General features: G+C 33.8%; 1 protein-coding gene across 1 annotated transcript in view; it reads left to right on the top strand.

Moving 5' to 3' along the window:
* The window catches only part of LOC132558210 (glutamate receptor ionotropic, kainate 2-like), a gene marked incomplete at its 3' end in the record, with an annotated part of 55,269 nt that overhangs the window by 23,783 nt on the left and 12,366 nt on the right, over nucleotides 1–19,120 (top strand). The window lies entirely within an intron of this gene.

The raw sequence follows: 19,120 nt of genomic DNA, 5'->3' as shown, positions 1-19,120 counted from the left end.
ATGGAAATTATATATTTCTTGAAGAACGAAGCATTATCTATTTATAAGGTATCTACCTAAGATTGTACGAAAGACACACATGTGAATAAGTCAGTGATGTTTTGGACATTTTTGACATAGGAGCCAAGGATTAAATCAAAACTGGTCAAAATAAATTTCAAAAACCCTGATAGGATGGAACAATAATTCCCAACTGTTATATGAAATTTAAAATGAGCGTCAAAGATGCGTTTATATTTTGGACTGCACCACTATCCAAATGCATTTAAATTCTGCATTCTGGTTACACACGAATCAGAGACGAAAAGTCCATCCACCAGTAATGTCTAACCCCTGCCATGTCGTGAATGAGGCCTTTCAATACAAACCTTAGAATTATAGTCAAAAGAACAAAATTGTGTATTAAGCTATACTTAACACAGCAGTATCTTTCATTCTTTGACGCGTCAATTATGTTTAACAAAGAAATATTTGGAATTATTTATCTTTTGAAGCGAAAAGCAACAGAGATTGATTGCTTTGTAAGGTTCTTCAGTTCGAATTCAATAATTTGTACCTAGTTGTAGTATAAAGTCTATTACAGATTACGTTCCGAGAGAAATAATGAATTTAACCGGACACGAGGGTATCCGATCTCAACACAATCCCCCACTCAAATAGAGATTTATATTATCATTTGTAATACTGACGAGGAAACATTTTTCTGTTCACATCACAGCGGTTCAATTATCGTTTTTCCACTTTTCCATTCTTATCTAGCCCTTGATTCTCCGATAACACCAAAAGCTGTACTTAAGGTCAATAGCTTTCAACATACAACACTGGGACATTGATTATCTACAATTACAAATAAGGTGCTGAAAGACATTATAATTTAAACATAACACGAGTATGGAAATTGGTTGTAGGATGAAAGGAAAACCTACCGCATGAACTGATCCAGTCAACGCAAATAAAGTATAAAGATCGTAATGGCTTACATTAAGATATGTAGACATTTTTTTTCATTTTCATAGCAAAAATGGAAATGTTGAGTTAGTAATTTATAAAATGTTTTATCTGTATATATAATGGTGAAATAGAATATGTTTTCTTAAGAGTGAACTTGTGAAAACAAAAAAGCAAAACAAAAAAAATAAAAGAAAATATTAAAAATTGAAATACTTTTATTTTTTGGCAACGGAAGTACTTATTTCAGAAAAAATAAACAAGATGTAAAAAATGTTAAGCTGACGAAGTAAGAAATGTTTGGTTTGGAAGATATTTGTTACTACATACTTATCATATGTAGTAACATCAAACCAAGATCGATAAAACACACGACGCATACCCTTCCGGAACACTTGGTCTTATTCTCGCGAAAGTATTTGAAACGTTTCATTTGAATTTTTTTTTGTTCATACTTGTAATCGTTTCAACTTTGAGTTTGAATGATGATTCAAACAATTTAAGCGAGCAAAATGTGCCTCTTAATCCATATTAAAGGTATGTTACTGTACTAATCTGAGACGGTTTTTTTTTTTTCAAATAATTAGGATAGCAACAAGACTCTTAGTGCCAATGACTTTAAGTATAGGAAACAACGACTTTCTCAGAAATACCATGTAAAAGAGAACTAGCTCGGAATGAAGGCACACCTCTTCTCAGGAGACAAAATTGTCCTAAGTATACTCTGACAAGCTAAATTACTTTAAATATGATTGGGATATTCAGCAAAATAATACAAAGTAAACTTGGACAGAAAACATTCAAGTGCATTCGGACAAACGAAAATATTCCATCAGGCAAATTAAAATTGGGCTTGGTGACCTTCAGCATTTAAACGATGCAAATTAGTAATTTCGTGGAATTTGATCGTATAACATAATGTCCAATAAATTGGGATGGTTTTCCAAGTCTACAACCCAAAGATTGAAATCTTTATTGAGACCAGAGTGTCATTGAATGGATGATATGTCTTGATGAAAAATGGCTGTGAAATGATTTTGAAAAAAAGAAAAATTTGAATCATTTTCTACATGAAAAGTGCTAATAATAGCTGTTTTAAGTAGACAAAACCTTTTTTTTTTGTTCCATCATTTGTGCTTGATCATTTCTCTCTTCGTATAACATTTTGGATTTTGTTATCCTCGTATCGATTTTAAGTTGGTGTCATTAAATATTCACACAAGATGCATTTAACTGTTTGGTAAAGTTGGCTCATTTACATAATATCTAGACCAGCTGGTGTGTATTTATATATATGACAAGTATTGTATTGGATACACGAGACAAAAGTAGGAAAAAAAAGAATTGACTTACCTGGTATCCAGGACAAAGTTTAAATGTTGTGAACGTAACTCTAGAAATGGTGACACATGTGCAACAATAACATCAGTCCTAAATTTTGACATAATATACAAAAGATTTTAATGGGATTTATTTGTGATTTTCCGTCATTGTTCTGAAAAAATATTTTATGTATGTGATCAATGAAGTAATAACGACAGTACGGACAAGTGATTCGTCAAATTTTCAAGGCAATCTGCCCCTTTATCAAGACACACATGTTACATAAATGACATCACATACATAAAACGTAAAACAAATTCAAAGTTTTAAAGTTAAAGCGAGAGCGGTAGCGAAAACTGAAGTGTCTCGACAATCCCTTCGTTCGATGGGCACCGAAAGACCTTTATAAACAAATTGTACAGAAGATGGTGATAAAAATACCAAAAATGTTTTATATCAATCTCGGTATGTTTTGCACTGTATACGTGATCGCAACGAAAACAATTTCATGTTACACCCTGAGGAAAGTAGTCTTCCGGTACATCTCGGCCACATTCTAAATGAGGAATGGTTTGATTAAAATTTTTAAAAAAATCTTTTAAAAACAAAGTAATGAATGTATGTGTAGTAACAATATAAAGTAATTTCATAAAAATTACCATTTAATGCATTATAATAATTTACTCACCATATATATGAATTTTTTTTTTTTTTTTGGGGGGGGGGGGGTAAATGGGTGATACTATACTAGTTGCCTCAATGGTAGCTTGAGATATGCCGACTACCAGGTATGTCTGACCGGACCCGTGTGTAGTAGTAGGATCATTTCTCGTTCATGTTGAGTGGGTATCGAGTTTGGAGTTGGTTGATTAAGTGTCGTTCCTTACTAAGGCGTTGCTAGTTACCCCAACTCCTGCAATGGGTACCACCTGCATGTCATGCCACGAATTTCTTGCTACATGCAGATCCGGGCCTTTCTGTTTGATAGAACATCGGTGATTGGTGATCCTGAGATTAAGTTGTTCTAGGTTTCACCCACATACTGCAAATGGCACTTGGCACACGTAATCAAGTATATTACATTGGCCGATGTGCTGGATACCGACTGGAGGATGTGGCAGTTCTGGCCGTTGACCTCACATTTGAATGAATTGGTGCTGTGAGTATACGGACAAAGCTTGCACCTCTTACTTTTACATATTTTAAAACAGTCAGTTGCAGTAATGTGGGAAGTTGTTGGTAGCCTACGACTCACCATTAGGTCTTTGATGTTGTTCGGTCAGCGATAAGCTAGTATTGGTTGTACCAGGAAAATGTTCTAAACCATACAGTAGGAATTGTCAGTGTTTCAGGAAGGTGGCTTGCTGGGGTGAAAGGTTACCACACAAGGTACTCTCCCAGGTTTTGGTCTGACTTTGTATTCAAGTGTACTAGCTCTGTCTAGTTCTTTAACTCTATCGATTTGTTGAGCTGTTGAGCAGATGGGGTTTCAGTTCTAAGCACCAGCACCTAAAGACGTCAATATCAGAAACAATACGTCCGATTCTCAATAAATATATAATTTGGCCTACAGACAAATCTTGATAATTTACATTTCAACTTTTACGTAATGATAACGATCCCATGGCAAGACATTTCCGCATTAGTTTAGATTCTTGTCAAAAGTCAAATAATTTATTGGATGTTTATTAGTTTGCCCGTTGGTTCCGTTGTTGTATATCTTGTTTGCATTTGAGAACGTGACATTACTTACTCGGATTGACCAAAATTTACATGGCAGGTGTCGTCGATGAAGCAGAAGACGCTTACTCTTCCGCAACATTTTTCAACTTTTTCATTAGTTTCCATGTAAAGCTTTCTTTTGTCCATATTTTGCCCCCCCCCCCCCCTTTTTTTTTTTTGTTTTTTTTTTAGATTTGAGCTTGGATTTTGATTTTGTTGATGTCTTACATTATAAAATTAGAGTCGTACTTTTAGCTTCGCCATGTTTTACTTTTTACTTGATTAATCTACTCTTAATTATTTGAAAATCAACATGTAGTAAGTCGAGGTTTACTGATCCCGGTTTCATAACAAAGAAAGAAGAATGAACATCACGAAGCTATACATCAGATTTTATGACCTTGATATAATTGCCTTGTTAAAATCAATTGCAGAAAGGAGATGGATAAACACTTCAATTTCGTTAGATTTTAAAATAAATTCCAAGACTTTGCCTCCAAGGTTCAATAATTTAGGCCCTTAGCAACATTGTCCTAGAAAGACGAAACAACGGTATGATACAGCTTAATTCATCATTTGATTCTACCGTATTTGATTTTAAGTTTAGGCCCTTAATATCACTGCCAAGTCCTAGAAGGACGAAAAAGCTGTATGGTTGAACTCATTCATTATTTGGTCCTACCTTATCTAATTTAAAATTCAGGCTTTTAAAATCACTGCCAAGTCCTAGAAGGACGAAAAAGCTGTATGGTTGAACTCATTCATTGGTCCTACTACTCTTAACTCTGAATTTGTATTAAAAGTTGTCGTTAACATATTTGTCTTAAGTACAATCTCTGTATTGACAGGCGGTATCCAATTGTGAGTCTTTTGTGCAATCAAAGAGCCTGATAAGTAAAGACTGGTTGAGAATCTGATCCCTAATTTTAACTACATTAATGTATAGGTAGATATTGATAATTGACAATATATTTACTGATTTCATTAAAACTCCCTCATTTATATGTAAACTATTATACTTAAATACTTATATAACTTAAATGTACCAAAACATGTTCTAGTCTTTCTGGATATGAATTCCATCAGGTCAAACGACTGTAAATCTATTCTACGGTTAAATTTAGTTTACCGTATGACAACATCTTGTTAAGTTAAGTTGGTACTCAGAGGTCAAGATGGAGAATTTCTCATACAAAGGAAAAGTCTTTCCGCCAATTCTTTGTCCATCGAAAGGTCGCAGGATCACCAAGAAGACTAAATTAGCTTTTGCACATGGTCGGTACATATACCGTATTTGTATAAAACGACTAACAATTTCAGCGTTTTATAGATCACAGCAAAACATGGATAGACCGCGTGACAGCTATACTCACTTCCTAGAGAAACATTTTGTTTTAAAATGTGATATGAAAGCATCAATAATGCTTAGCGGTTTCATCGTCACTAACCCGGTAATCAGTTTGAGAACCTGACATTGCGATGATTTTTGCCTATATTTGCCTATATTTTCGCTATTATATAATCAATACACAAAAACACAGACATCCAAAATATAGAATTGAGAAAGAAAATGTTATTTCATTTAATGACTTTCACGAAAAATACATCCTTTTAGCTCCAGTGGTTTGGTAAATCACGAAAACTAAAGCCTTTGAAAACAAATCAATACTGTTTTTTTTCTATGCATCACTCTCTATCGATCAGTCTGTACTGTAATGTGCAGAACTGCTTAAAATTTAAAAATTCTCATGCGGTTTTACCATGTGGAACAATCGATGATGTAAAACTTGAAAAAAAAAGAAGCGCTGAAAACGTGCTTTTTCACTATGTGATGTGGAAGTTATATGACAAATACCCTCAATCAACTCATAGTAAATACATCGCATTTGCTTCCAAAATTCCTGTATCGATTACAAAAGCTAGCACATCAAGGTACGTGTCGAATTTCCACGGGGAACTGCATTGTTCTATATCATGTAAACTTCGATCGCACAAGGATCATAATAATTTACATACAGTGAAACGATGTGTGATGGCAATATAACAATAATATTACAATAAACACAGTTGGAACTTGCAAATTCTGTTACATTGTTACATCACACGTTTTATTTGACTGAATTTCATTACCTTTGTTCTATTGTGAAAACTATGGACATTTCATTTGTAACATCTGAAAATCAATTTTGCTTCCATAACACAAAGGTGTAAGCGGAAACACAATAGTGGAAATACTTCGAGCGAATCGAATTTTACTTGCCTGATTTCTGAAATTTGAAGCGCGCGACTGAACTATGAACAGTGAGATACAGGGCAACTAATTCCACTACTGTAATTTAGCTGACAAGTGACACATGACAAGTGACAACTGACAAACATAAATGCCTCCAATTTAATGAATAAAATATAAACGTACTAAAACATTGATGTGTGACAGTGATATGTCTTTATGTAGCCGTGTGGTGAGTCAGTGATCTGTCTTAATGCAGCCGTGTGGTGAGTCAGTGATCTGTCTTAATGTAGCCGTGTGTTGAGTCAGTGATCTGTCTTAATGCAGCCATGTGTTGTGTCAGTGATCTGTCTTAATGTAGCCGTGTGTTGTGTCAGTGATCTGTCTTTATGTAGCCGTGTGTTGTGTCAGTGATCTGTCTTAATGCAGCTGTGTGGTGAGTCAGTGATCTGTCTTAATGTAGCCGTGTGTTGTGTCAGTGATCTGTCTTAATGCAGCCATGTGTTGTGTCAGTGATCTGTCTTAATGTAGTCGTGTGGTGTTTCAGTAATCTGTCTTAATGTAGGCGTGTGTTGTGTCAGTGATCTGTCTTAATGTAGCCGTGTGGTGTTTCAATGATCTGTCTTAATGTAGCTGTGTGTTGTGTCAGTGATCTGTCTTAATTCAGCCGTGTGGTATTTCAGTGACCTGTCTTAATGTAGCCGTGTGGAGTTTCAGTGATCTGTCTTAATGTAGCCGTGTGGTGTGTCAGTGATCTGTCTTAATGCAGCCGTGTGGTGAGTCAGTGATATGTCTTAATGTGGCCGTGTGGTGTGTCAGTGATCTGTCTTAATGTAGCCGTGTGGTGTGTCAGTGATCTATCTGGTGTAGCCCTGTGGTGAGTCAGTGATCTGTCTTAATGTGACCGTGTGGTAAGTCAGTGATCTGTCTTAATGTAGCCGTGTAGTGTGTCAGTGATCTGTCTGGTGTAGCCGTGTGGTGAGTCAGTGATCTGTCTGGTGTAGCCGTGTGGTGTTTCTATGATCTGTCTTAATGTGGCCGTGTGGTGTGTCAGTGATCTGTCTTAATGTAGCCGTATGGTGTGTCAGTGATCTATCTGGTGTAGCCCTGGGATGAGTCAGTGATCTGTCTGGTGTAGCCGTGTGGTGTGTCAGTGATCTGTCTTAATGTGGCCGTGTGGTGTGTCAGTGTTCTGTCTTAATGTAGCCGTGTAGTGTGTCAGTGATCTGTCTGGTGTAGCCGTGTGGTGAGTCAGTGATCTGTCTGGTGTAGCCGTGTGGTGTTTCTATGATCTGTCTTAATGTGGCCGTGTGGTGTGTCAGTGATCTGTCTTAATGTAGCCGTGTGTTGTGTCAGTGATCTGTCTTAATGTAGCCGTGTGGTGAGTCAGTGATCTGTCTTAATGTAGCCGTGTGGTGTGTCAGTGATCTGTCTGGTGTAGCCGTGTGGTGAGTCAGTGATCTGTCTGGTGTAGCCGTGTGGTGTTTCTATGATCTGTCTTCATGTGACTTTGTGGTGAGTCCGTGATCTGTCTTAATGTAGCCTTGAGATGTGTCAGTGATCTGTCTGGTGTAGTCGTTTGGTCTGTCAGTGATCTGTCTTTATGTGGCCGTGTGGTGTGTGACAGTGATCAGTCTTTACGTGGCCGTGTGGTGTGTGATAGTGATCTGTCTTTACGTGGCCATGTGGTGTGTCAGTGATCTGTTCCATTGATTGTGTTGTCGCTTGTCTAGGATTTAATGAGCTGTTGCATATACACCTTTTCATGTACTGTCTGTGCTTATAAATAAACTATTCAGCTCTAACAACTTCATAACAGAAGCATTAATGGCAGTCACTGAAAAAAGAACAAAAACTCTAATTCTATAGAGTTGCTGGATGGGAACGATGTATGTGGGTAAAACATCTGTCATTATACATTATGTAACACTATAAACATTCTTATCGCGCATGCGCATGATTAACCATGCGGAATACACGTAGTTTTTAGCACGAAGTTAGATATACAATTGCGTGTTTTTTTTTAAAAATCGCAATTCCACTACAACACATGTTTTTAGAAATTTAGGTATATCATAATCTTTTGTTTTTTTAATCAAAATATTGCTTACAGAGATGGAACTTTAATTATGTAATTTATATGACATATAAATGTAGCACTGACAAACATCTTATCATATTTTGATACAACAGCCAACCCCTCCGCTACTTTTATACTTTTTCAAAAAAAAAAAAAAAAATGGAACGTCCATAAATAGTTTGAAACGAAAGTTACTGAGCTAACACTCACACAACATTGGGAACATAAGATAAGTTATAATATGAAATGTTAACAAAACTGTTATGGTACAAATTGTTACAATTCTGAATTCCGATTAAATCGCATATATTTATTAACTACGTTTGTTTTTGCAGCTTATTTATAATATCTAAAGTCAGTCTATGAGAAAATATTATGTGTATATACGAATTTGGGATATATCTATGGATATTGATCAAAAGTGTCTGGAACGAAAACAGCAAAAAAAATACTAAAATGTGAAAAGAATCAATGTCTAAACTTAAATCCAATCAAACTAGGGCAAACTGTTTACAAAGGAAAGATTTACAAAGTGACTCCTGAAAAAGTAGTAGAAGAATAAGACCAGGTGTTCTGGAAGAATAAGCGTTCGATTTTTCTTCGACGTCAAGTAAAATTCATCAATCCAAGTAAGTAATATTAGGTTCCCAAATGAGAACAAAGTATACAACAACGGAACCAACAGACAAGCTAACGAACATCAAACATGTCCAGCTTCATATCGTACAACGGAACCAACAGACAAGCTAACGAACATCAAACATGTCCAGCTTCATATCGTACAACGGAACCAACAGACGAACTAACGAACATCAAACATGTCCAGCTTCATATCGTAAAACGGAACCAACAGACGAACTAACGAGCATCAAACATGTCCAGCTTCATATCGTAAAACGGAACCAACAGACGAAATAACGAGCATCAAACATGTCCAGCTTCATATCGCAAAGAGAATTGTACATATTTCAATGTGATCGCTATGATGATCGTAAAACTTCTCAACAATATTCATCAACATTCATCTCTTTTTATATTTTTTTGATTAACAACACCAGACACGGTATGGATATTTAACATTGAAAATTCACCTATTTTTGTTTGCATTCCCACTAGATAACTTTTTTGTTTTTCGGTGTTTTTCGTTTTTTTTTTTTTTTTTTTTGTCATTCGCCTGCCCACATCCCATTATAACAATAATAGACGACCATTCTCATTATGAGACCATAAATGCTACGTCATAATACTTATATGCTGCTCGTTTTATGCTTCGGTGGATTTTTTCCAGTAAAATGTGGTTTTCAGTAAATTTTTTTTACGAACAGGTCGCGTGTAATGTATTTTAGATGAAAACAGTTTTATTTTCATTTGCCAAAAAATCAGTGGAATTTTCATCAATTATGATTACTCCCAGAAAACACTTTCTTGCTTAAAACCCCTTCCCAGTTAATATCTAGTATTATTTTCATATTCCGTGTAATATAAGTACAATAGACTTATCCGTTAGGATTACATGTTATACATATTTTTCATTCAGGTAAGACATCAAAATTCTCATTTAAGGTAGTGAAGCGTGGCGGCTGTAGATAGCAAACAGGATCGACAGTTCAGAATTTGATGATAAAGTTAAGTGATTACCATGACCATTGATGTTCTATTAAGCTAATGGTAAATTTTTTCCAGCTACATTAAAGATCGATTGCGAATTTGTTTCCGTTCACAGATGTAGATATAGAGATAAAGATTAATGTCTATTATCGATTAATTGGTTGGAGGTTTCTGCAGTTTGATGTAAAAGAGGAAAAATTGTACCTAATTCATAATTAATGTTTACTATATTAGCTTTTACTACTCTCAGAACATTATGTAAACGTACTGATGGTTGGATGGATATATGATGTATACCGCTAATGTAATATGACCTTCCGGTCTTTTGATTGGACGCGCCATGAATTTTGAGAGAACGGCAGTTTAAGCACTTGCTTGATCAAAATGCGTAATAAGTTACTCATACTTATTTGTGTCCAGATTTTATTTGATATGGTTTTCAATCAATTCTTTTTAATTGCTTTGAAGCAACAAACTAATTTATTGCTTCAAATAATTTGTATTGAATTCTAATATTTTCTAAAACGTTCAGTTTTGCATATTGATTAGCGACATTGTTACATTAAAACAAGTCAATTCATCCATGGAACATAACAGGTCACACAAACTCGTGGTTGATTTATATGTTATTTCATTCACATTTTTGTTTTTGCTTTTTTTTTTTTTTTTTTTTTTGTTATTTTTTGTATTTTTTGTTTTTGTTTATTTTTGGGTTTTTTTCTCTAACTTTTGGAAAATATCAAACTGGAGAGAAAGAAATTCAAAAATACAAACTCTACTTATCGAATTATTTTTCTCTTGTTTTTAAAATCGATAAATCAATGACAATTTAAAACGTTTGTTTGTACGGGTTTATAATTTTTGTCATTCGGTAAAGATTTTTTCAACATGCAGTTATAATTTCAATATTGAAGATTTGGAACCAATACACGTTGTACTAACCGGACGGTTGCACGGCTATTCCTTTCCGGTTCGTTTTGGAACCATTTTCTATTTATACAGCCTACCACGGCCATGTGAAAATGAGATGACAATAAATTAGTAACTGTGTTTTTATGCAATGTAGTGCCGGTGTTAGGTGAAAGAAGATCCCCCGTTTAAATGCTACCCGAGTATTCATTAAAAAAAGACTATCAATTTCCGTTTAACGTCAATAATCAGAAACAGGTTCTACTGTAAATGCTGTATGCATTGTCAACTGAATCTAAATTCAAATTGAAGTTAGGAAGGACATGAATAAAAGAAAGATTCAAATGGACACTCCCCAAAAAGTACAACAAGAAGAGAACCATGTGTTCCGGAATGGCAGGCGTCTTCTACTTCTTCAACGACACCAACCATGTTAAATCCAAGTAACACCAGCAGGCTTATTAACGAACAACAAATATAACTTATTTTGTTTCGAAGATTTCCATTCTAATTTATACAGATACTACTGCGTATATGATATTCCCTGTTTCTAATGGGCTGCATTGTCCTGTTGGTAAACCACTAATTGATTGGGACCAACACAAAAGGTAGTTTTACATTTCAAAACCAATTCCATCAGTAAACGATTTTCCTGTGTGGTTTGAAAGTAGACCGTCGCCATTAACACTTGTATCAGGTGTCCAGTATATCTCTACGCTTCGCCAGCTTTTAGCTTATTGGTTGGACAAAATCTTCGGATAGAGTTTTCCTTTTTTATATAAACCTAATCGGCCTTAGGGCATTTCCTTTGGGAGATTCACCGGGAGATATACTTAAATTGGATTGTTGGCTATTTACGAATAGAATTATTTCATATCACCACTCAAAACATATTCCCTCGTCCAATAACACGAATTCAATTTGCTAATCACTCATTTTCAGAGGTTGTCATTTATGAAGATCATATCCAATACTAGGTATTTTACCAAACAGAAGAAAATTGTGAAGACTGAACTAGAGAAAATTACCCATCGATATAACACAGGTGTTTAGATTGTACAAAAGACACACAAGTAAATAGCATCTTTTCAAAATTTAGAATGAGATACAGTTGAGCCAAAAAATGAATCAAACTGCACCAGACGGCTGTTTCGTTTGCATCAGACAGCTGTCTCGTTCTTCTTGGGCTCGATTTTATGGTTTTTGGTGGTTTTGTGTAGCTCCAAACATAGTTTTTTACAACCAATTTCTGTTTTCAGAATTTTTAAAATATCTTATTCTCGCAAATCACCTTGATTTGCTTCAGCGTTATCTTTCACGACAAATTAGGAGCGAGTGATTTTTTCTTCGACACAAATGTTTGAAGCGTCAATATTTATGATGCTTTACAAAAATGCCATACATCCTGTTATTGTTTATATACTGATGCGTTGACTTTTTAAACATAGTAAGCATAGCCAGCCCATATATTAATCGATCTCTGAAATCGAAATATTTATTATACTTATTATACGATCTTTTTGGAAAAAAAAAAATTCTTGATATCTTTGTGTACACTATTTACATGTTGTTTCGCCTCTATATCTTCCAAATACATTCTTAAATGTCCATAATTATCTAAACAAACAAAAAGGAGAAAAAAACCAAAATAATAGGATAAGTGTATTTCTCGTCCATTTCTAAACGCCCTTTGTTGATATCCACCTTTCCGACTCATAGCATGGTCTAAAAAGTCATAGAAGGATTGGAAAACTGTCAATTTTTTTTTTTTTTGTTTTTTTTTTGTGATTTTTCTATGCATTATACCAATTCTAAAAATAAGTGGATATTGCTGTGTATATGTTGAAAGACCAATGATGTTTTGAAAACATTGCATTACGTGCTTGTATTGACCAGATTTACATTGCGTGTGTCGTCGATGAAGCAGAAAACGCTTGCTCTCTAGGAACAAATTGTCGTATTCTCCTTGTTTCTTTCGTTAATTCATAATATATCCTAGATATCGTTAATTTGAGTTTGGATTATCATTCTGTTGACATGTTGGTAGTTGGTTTTGTTTTTGTATAAACCACCTCCTTTTACATAAGGTTATTAAGTTCAGTTGTGACCATGGTGCAGTAAAATGCAAAGACATTGTTAAACAATGACGCGTATCAAATGGTTCATCAAACCCGATATTGGTTTCACGTAATCATTAAATATTCACGAGAAGAGTTAATTCCTTTATTGTCATGAAATCAACATTATCAACAGCATGACAGAGACCTCATTTGAAAAAGACTGAAATTGACAAATGTAGCGGTTTTTTTTGTTTTATGGTCGTCAACGCTAAAAAAGGCAGTGTCCGTTTTCACATTGAAAATTTAGGCTGTTTAAAAATTACATAAAGTCTGACAGCGGGATGAATCCGGTATAATACATATATGCCAATCAATGCAGTGTCATTAAGATGTGGTTGTTGATTTCATGATCTGTGGTTGTTTAGTTCAAAGATTTTGTTGCATTTTATAAATTATTCATGTACTAGACAAAGCGAGATGCCCGCAATGACCTCTTTATGAGAATGCACTTCGAATCCTGATCGTTATTTTCTTAAGTATTGCATCGTTGATATTGACATCAATGGGAATTAAACCACAATTTCGTCTGATATTTGTGCAATATATCTAAAAATGTTAAAATAGTTTTAACCAATCGAATCAATTACACAGTGCTAGACTCTGGCTTAATTCGATTTATGATTTTATTATGTAAAATGAAATGTAATTTTTAAGATCTCTCATATATAATCTGATATTTTCGTTATAGCACATTGTTACACATATTATACTTTTATTCTTTAAAAGTAACGCAATATTAAAAATTATGGAAGTTATTGAATCACAAGGTTGGTGCACCGTAGCATTCAGTTTGTGACATATTTTGACCGATTTTTGCCAGTTGCCTCCCAGATTAAGGACTTTGGCATCACTGATAAATCCTAGAAGGATGGAACATCTATATGATTAAGTTTAATTTTTTGATAGTTTGGCTGTATCTAGTTCTCAGTATGTATAGAAAAGAGCTAATTACGTGTGCATCTTTTGTGTTGTTTATTTTACATCCAGGAAAGTCTTCTTTCCAAAAAATGATGACACAAGCGCTGCTTCGTTAACAATTTAATATCAGAACGATAAAGATATTTTTATAATGAAATAAAAAAGGGTTTCGATTTGCTGATAAACTTGTAACTCAAATGTAACAAAATAATGTCCGTGGTGTATGTAATGTGGAAGTTTAGAAAAGTAGAATCTAAATGTGTTTTAGTACATACATGTACATATTTCTTTTGTTCATATTTTGCTTTAGTTTAATTAAGTTTGGATTGTGATTGTATTGACATGTTGGTATTTTCTTGTTGTTTGTTATTAAATTTGAGTTTGGATTATGATTATGTTGACGTGTTGGTATTTTCTTGTTTTGTTCTCACTTTTCATATTGATTTCCAAAACATTTGGCACATGTTTAGGATGACAGATGTCGATCAATTCAGTTTTGAAATGGATGTAATTCAACATGTTGAAGATGTATGCTACATTATTGTCTTATGTCATAATTTGATGACTCACACTTTGTATCAAGAATTCACTGTACAGACCTCACATCTAATTTGAAACAATTGTTTATATATAATGCTCATAAATAACTCTACTTCAAGCACAGCTATGCTATCATCCATTGTTAATGTGTCCTATATCCTGCCTCCTCAGACATTCCGATATTTTACAAAATAGATATTTGTCAGCCTCAATCCTTTCCATGTATATCATAAGTAAAGCCTTTTACTACGAAATTGTTATTCACCACGATATGTTATAGAATTCTTACGTTTTTCATTGTCATAAAAATTATAAAGATGAAGGTGATGTATGTCGGTAAAGAGCGATGGGAAGAGGTACTTTAAGGTTGTGACGATTAAAGAGAGATGATTCTGGTTTGTGGAGATAAGAATATTTAGCTCAGTATTACAGAGACGAGGAGAAAAAAGGACTTTCAAATACATCAATTTTCATGAGGCAAATATTTTTCTTTCGTTGAGGTACCCAAGAAATCAACGAAAATATATATGCACGAAAATTGATGATTTATAATTATATATGTAGATAACATGAACACAACAGTAACAACGATTATGATATATTCCCTCTGTTAACAAATATTACTTTTACTGAGAGAAAGGTAGGTTGTCAGAGTACACAAAGAGGACGTGTAGGTAGATTTTGGTGGTAGTTAACAAGTCCACGAGGGGCGTGGCTAATTTTTTTTATAATATAGCCTTAATATTCAATGAGTTTTGTTATTGTTCATGTTCGTGTTTGTATATATTTAAAAAAAAAGTTATTTATGTATGAACGTGCAGTTAAATATACTTTACTCCATCTAAGTTTACCAATTCAGGTGATGGGAATTTGTATCAATATTCTGATGGGATTCTGTACACGCGATACCAAACCGCTCATATTCATTTACCCGTTTTTATTATCACAGTGTGTATTTCTGCCGGCACAAAAGCTATAAAACAGCATTCGAGGAATGAAACATGTTGTATAATTAGAATAGCCCTACAAGAGCAGGCTATCAGAAAACACAACGTTACCTGTGCTCCTTCAAAATCGATACAACATATATCACTTATGTTTGTGAACAAGTTTTCTGTGTGTAAACACCTAGCACGTGATGCAAAGTCAGTTCCAATTACATCGCTCTAATTATGGCATGAAGCACAGCTTGTAATTGTAGTTATCTAATTATCTAAGGACTTATCTCATGGAAATGTGATATTGTTGTAATTGTGACGTTTTATTGGTAAACATATACTCTTATAGATAGAAAGAAAAATCACGAAATTCTAGTTATAAACGCGCATTGTACACTAAAATTAGAAATGCTCTATGATCCGGAACGGGACTACAGCTTTATCTTCAGCAAACAATGAAGAGAGCATTGAATATTTTATCATAAATTCAAATTTTAGACAAACTATAATTTTCTATAAAAATATAAGAAATCTATTAGATAAATGTGTCTGTATTCTACTTTTTGGCCACCGATAGTCCGTGTTACTACTACCTAACCAACTAATTCGTTGTCCTACAACAAATTTCTGGTGATCAGTCTTGTTTTTGTTTTTCTATGTACACATACTTCTTAGTCTGTGTCTCTTTTATCTGTGTTTTCTTTCGTCATTCACGTTGACATCAGGAAAGGAGCCTCCTTTAATGAAATAATGAAACATAAAAAATATAACCCCATATGTTTAGCTTAAGATATAATTTGACGTTTCATAATTTTGTTTCATTAAATTTTAAAACCTACACCAAATAACCACAAACCGTTACATTGCATACCTAGTCAGGTATAACGTTAGCATCAAAGTACAAATTACTTAACATGCTTTTAAGGCATATTCCTTATTTAGAAATGGTTCAATACGTGTATAGAAATGATATCCCTGCAGCTTCAGAGGTAATTGTTGATCAGAAGATACAAGATAGTACTCTTGTAAATGAATAAGTCATAAACTGGTATGTGTATCATACCTTAGAATAGTCAGTTGGACTAGGAACTATCGATTCATTGCGGCAGCTGAGATGAGCTCTTTTAACATTTCTTATTGATAGACAACAATACAAGTGAATATAACGATAGATAGTTATTAAAAAACAAAGAAAATACCAACATAATTATAAATCAAACTTAAATTCTATAAACTAGGTCGAAATATGGACAAAAGAAAGATTTACACGGACTCTCCTGAAAAAGTACAAGGAGAATGGGACCATCATCGACGACACCCACCATGTAAACATTGGCCAACCCAATTAATAATGTCACGTTCTCAAATGAGAGCAAGGGATACATACTGAGCTATTTGTATATTGTAAGTATAATTGCAAATAGAATAAGTTCAGGTGTAATTTTCTATCAAACAAATAAAATTAAAATGAGATATGACATATCTGTGATACGCTTCCGCCATAAAGGTGTAATGTGATATTTAAGTAAAAAATCATATTGATATTTGTTAACTAAATATCCAATAAAAGCAATATGAATTAGATGAGACAATTTATTGACTATTTTGAAATCACTTTTTAAAAATATCTGAGGTCCGATTCTACTTTGTAGTTCTGGTGCAAACTAATACGTTTCTCTAAACTGTTTTACGGTTGTTCGTTATTCTTTATTTGAATGAATATTTCATTGTTATGGTAGAAAATTCATGACCTGGGAAATTCGTGACCTAAGATTTCAAGTACAATATTGGATTTTAAATCAAAGACCCATCTCGAAATTATGTGCTTGCACGTTACGACATTTCTCTAAATAACTAGTCAATATTTGCCAGCAGTCAAACTATTTACAATTTTGTGCATTATGCAAGTCTTATAGAAGGGCAGGTAGTCTTAATGATTTACTAACAAGTTTAAATGTGGTTGGGTTCGCATTGGTGATTGTTTTTAAAAAATGTTCTATTTGAAGTTATGCTAAGGTCGCGAGTTAATCAATACCTGTTCCTATGGTAGAATATTCTTCTTCTTTGAAATCATAAATCTTTACTTTGTGTCTTTCACAAAAAAACCAGGCAATTGTCTTAAGAAGGATGGTCAGAGAAAACGAGTGTTTAGTGAAAATGTTTCCAACATGAGTCAGACTAGTTACAAAACCAGGAATATCATTTCACAACTGTAGATTTGTTAATCCAGGTCAGACTGACATATTTTGAGAGCTAATTTGAGATTTGAGAATAGAGCGTGCTTTACTTTCGTGAAGTTTTGACCGCTGATCTTTTCAGTGGGTGTTCTTTATCCGGCCAAAACACGGATATTAGGTGAGAGCTGAACAGAAGCAATGACAACGCATAATACGTATATATGTTAAAGCACATAATATATTAGTTTTCGCAGGATTTTCAAGATTTTCAATTTAAATCTACTAAATTATCTGTCCGTTAAAAAAATTAGTAATAAAAATTATGACACGTTAAGGAGTACTTGTGGATTTTGATAGCAAGATTCATTTAAGAAATAAAGTATCAATTTAAAAAACACTCTTTTTTGTAAATTACAAAATTTGAGTACAAAGAAATTATCAGGTTTTAGAGTTATCTGTTGTAATTGTTATCTTTTACTGATATATACTATATCCATGGCAACCTTGGTTCAAGTAAGTACAAAAAGTTCGACACAAAAAATACTGCGAATATAAGTCAATTAAAAGCAAACCATGGTTTCTACTGAATAGTGCCGCAAAAGTAGGAGTGTCCAGACATAAAACACAATGTCAATAATCTAAAAGCTTTGCAGTACAAATGATTAAACATCCTTCACTGAGATATTTGGACTTATTTTTCTGAATGGCCAAATAGATTTTCATTTAGATAATATTTGTAAAGAATAATTGAATGATTTAAATTAAATAATCCGGTACTGCCATCAATTATATCATAAAGTATTTAGATAGATGTTCCTATCAAAACTGACATTTTAAAATTATTACATTATCAGAGTAAACATATGGTCTGAGATTTTATTGAATTTATCAAGGGATGAAAACTTATGACGTCAGTCAGTTTTTTTTTTTATATAATATAAGTATTGATAATAGATAATCTTTCGTGTTCTGGCTGATTATTATTATTATTATCTTTTTTGTCATCAAAACACTGTTCTAAATCTTTTCTGTTTATTTGCCTTTGATTGATAACGATATGAACATTTTTACTTCCAGCTGTAACTCGGTTCTAAAAACATCAGACAATCGTGAATGTGTAATTAGTTTCACGGTTAGATCACGTGTAATTTCTTTCCAAGACACGATTGACTGGTAACTAATTAAGCACTAGGATGTGTTGGAACGACTGGCAGCTGCTTGATGTTTCTGTAACTATTCATCACCAAAGTAAACAAAAGTAAAATAATGGATAAGATTGATTTGTCTGTTATAGTTGTTTAAATAGTCATTATGATATCAGTCTATTGAAGTAAGTGGCGGTGTATTCACTACATTACACCCTGACTTTTATACCGGAGCTTTGGAGTCGGCTTGTTCAAATAATCACGTTTTCAATGGAGAGTTTTCAATGGAAATCTATCCCTTGATCTACCTCTTATAATGGAAGGGATACAAAAACATTAGTGCATGTAAAGCGTTAGAAAGCTATCGCTTAACTCTCCTATTCACGTGATCCGTTTTGTCACGTGACTTCTCACGTTACGATATGTTCTTGAAGACATATTAACTGTTTAGAAAGTTATTTT

This window comes from Ylistrum balloti, unplaced genomic scaffold, assembly GCF_031769215.1.
Source record: "Ylistrum balloti isolate Yb309-2 unplaced genomic scaffold, AGI_CSIRO_Ybal_v1 Utg370772, whole genome shotgun sequence".
NCBI classification, from domain to species: domain Eukaryota; kingdom Metazoa; phylum Mollusca; class Bivalvia; order Pectinida; family Pectinidae; genus Ylistrum; species Ylistrum balloti.
Note: the sequence above shows the minus strand (reverse complement) of the source record. Positions and strands in the feature narration are given on the sequence as shown.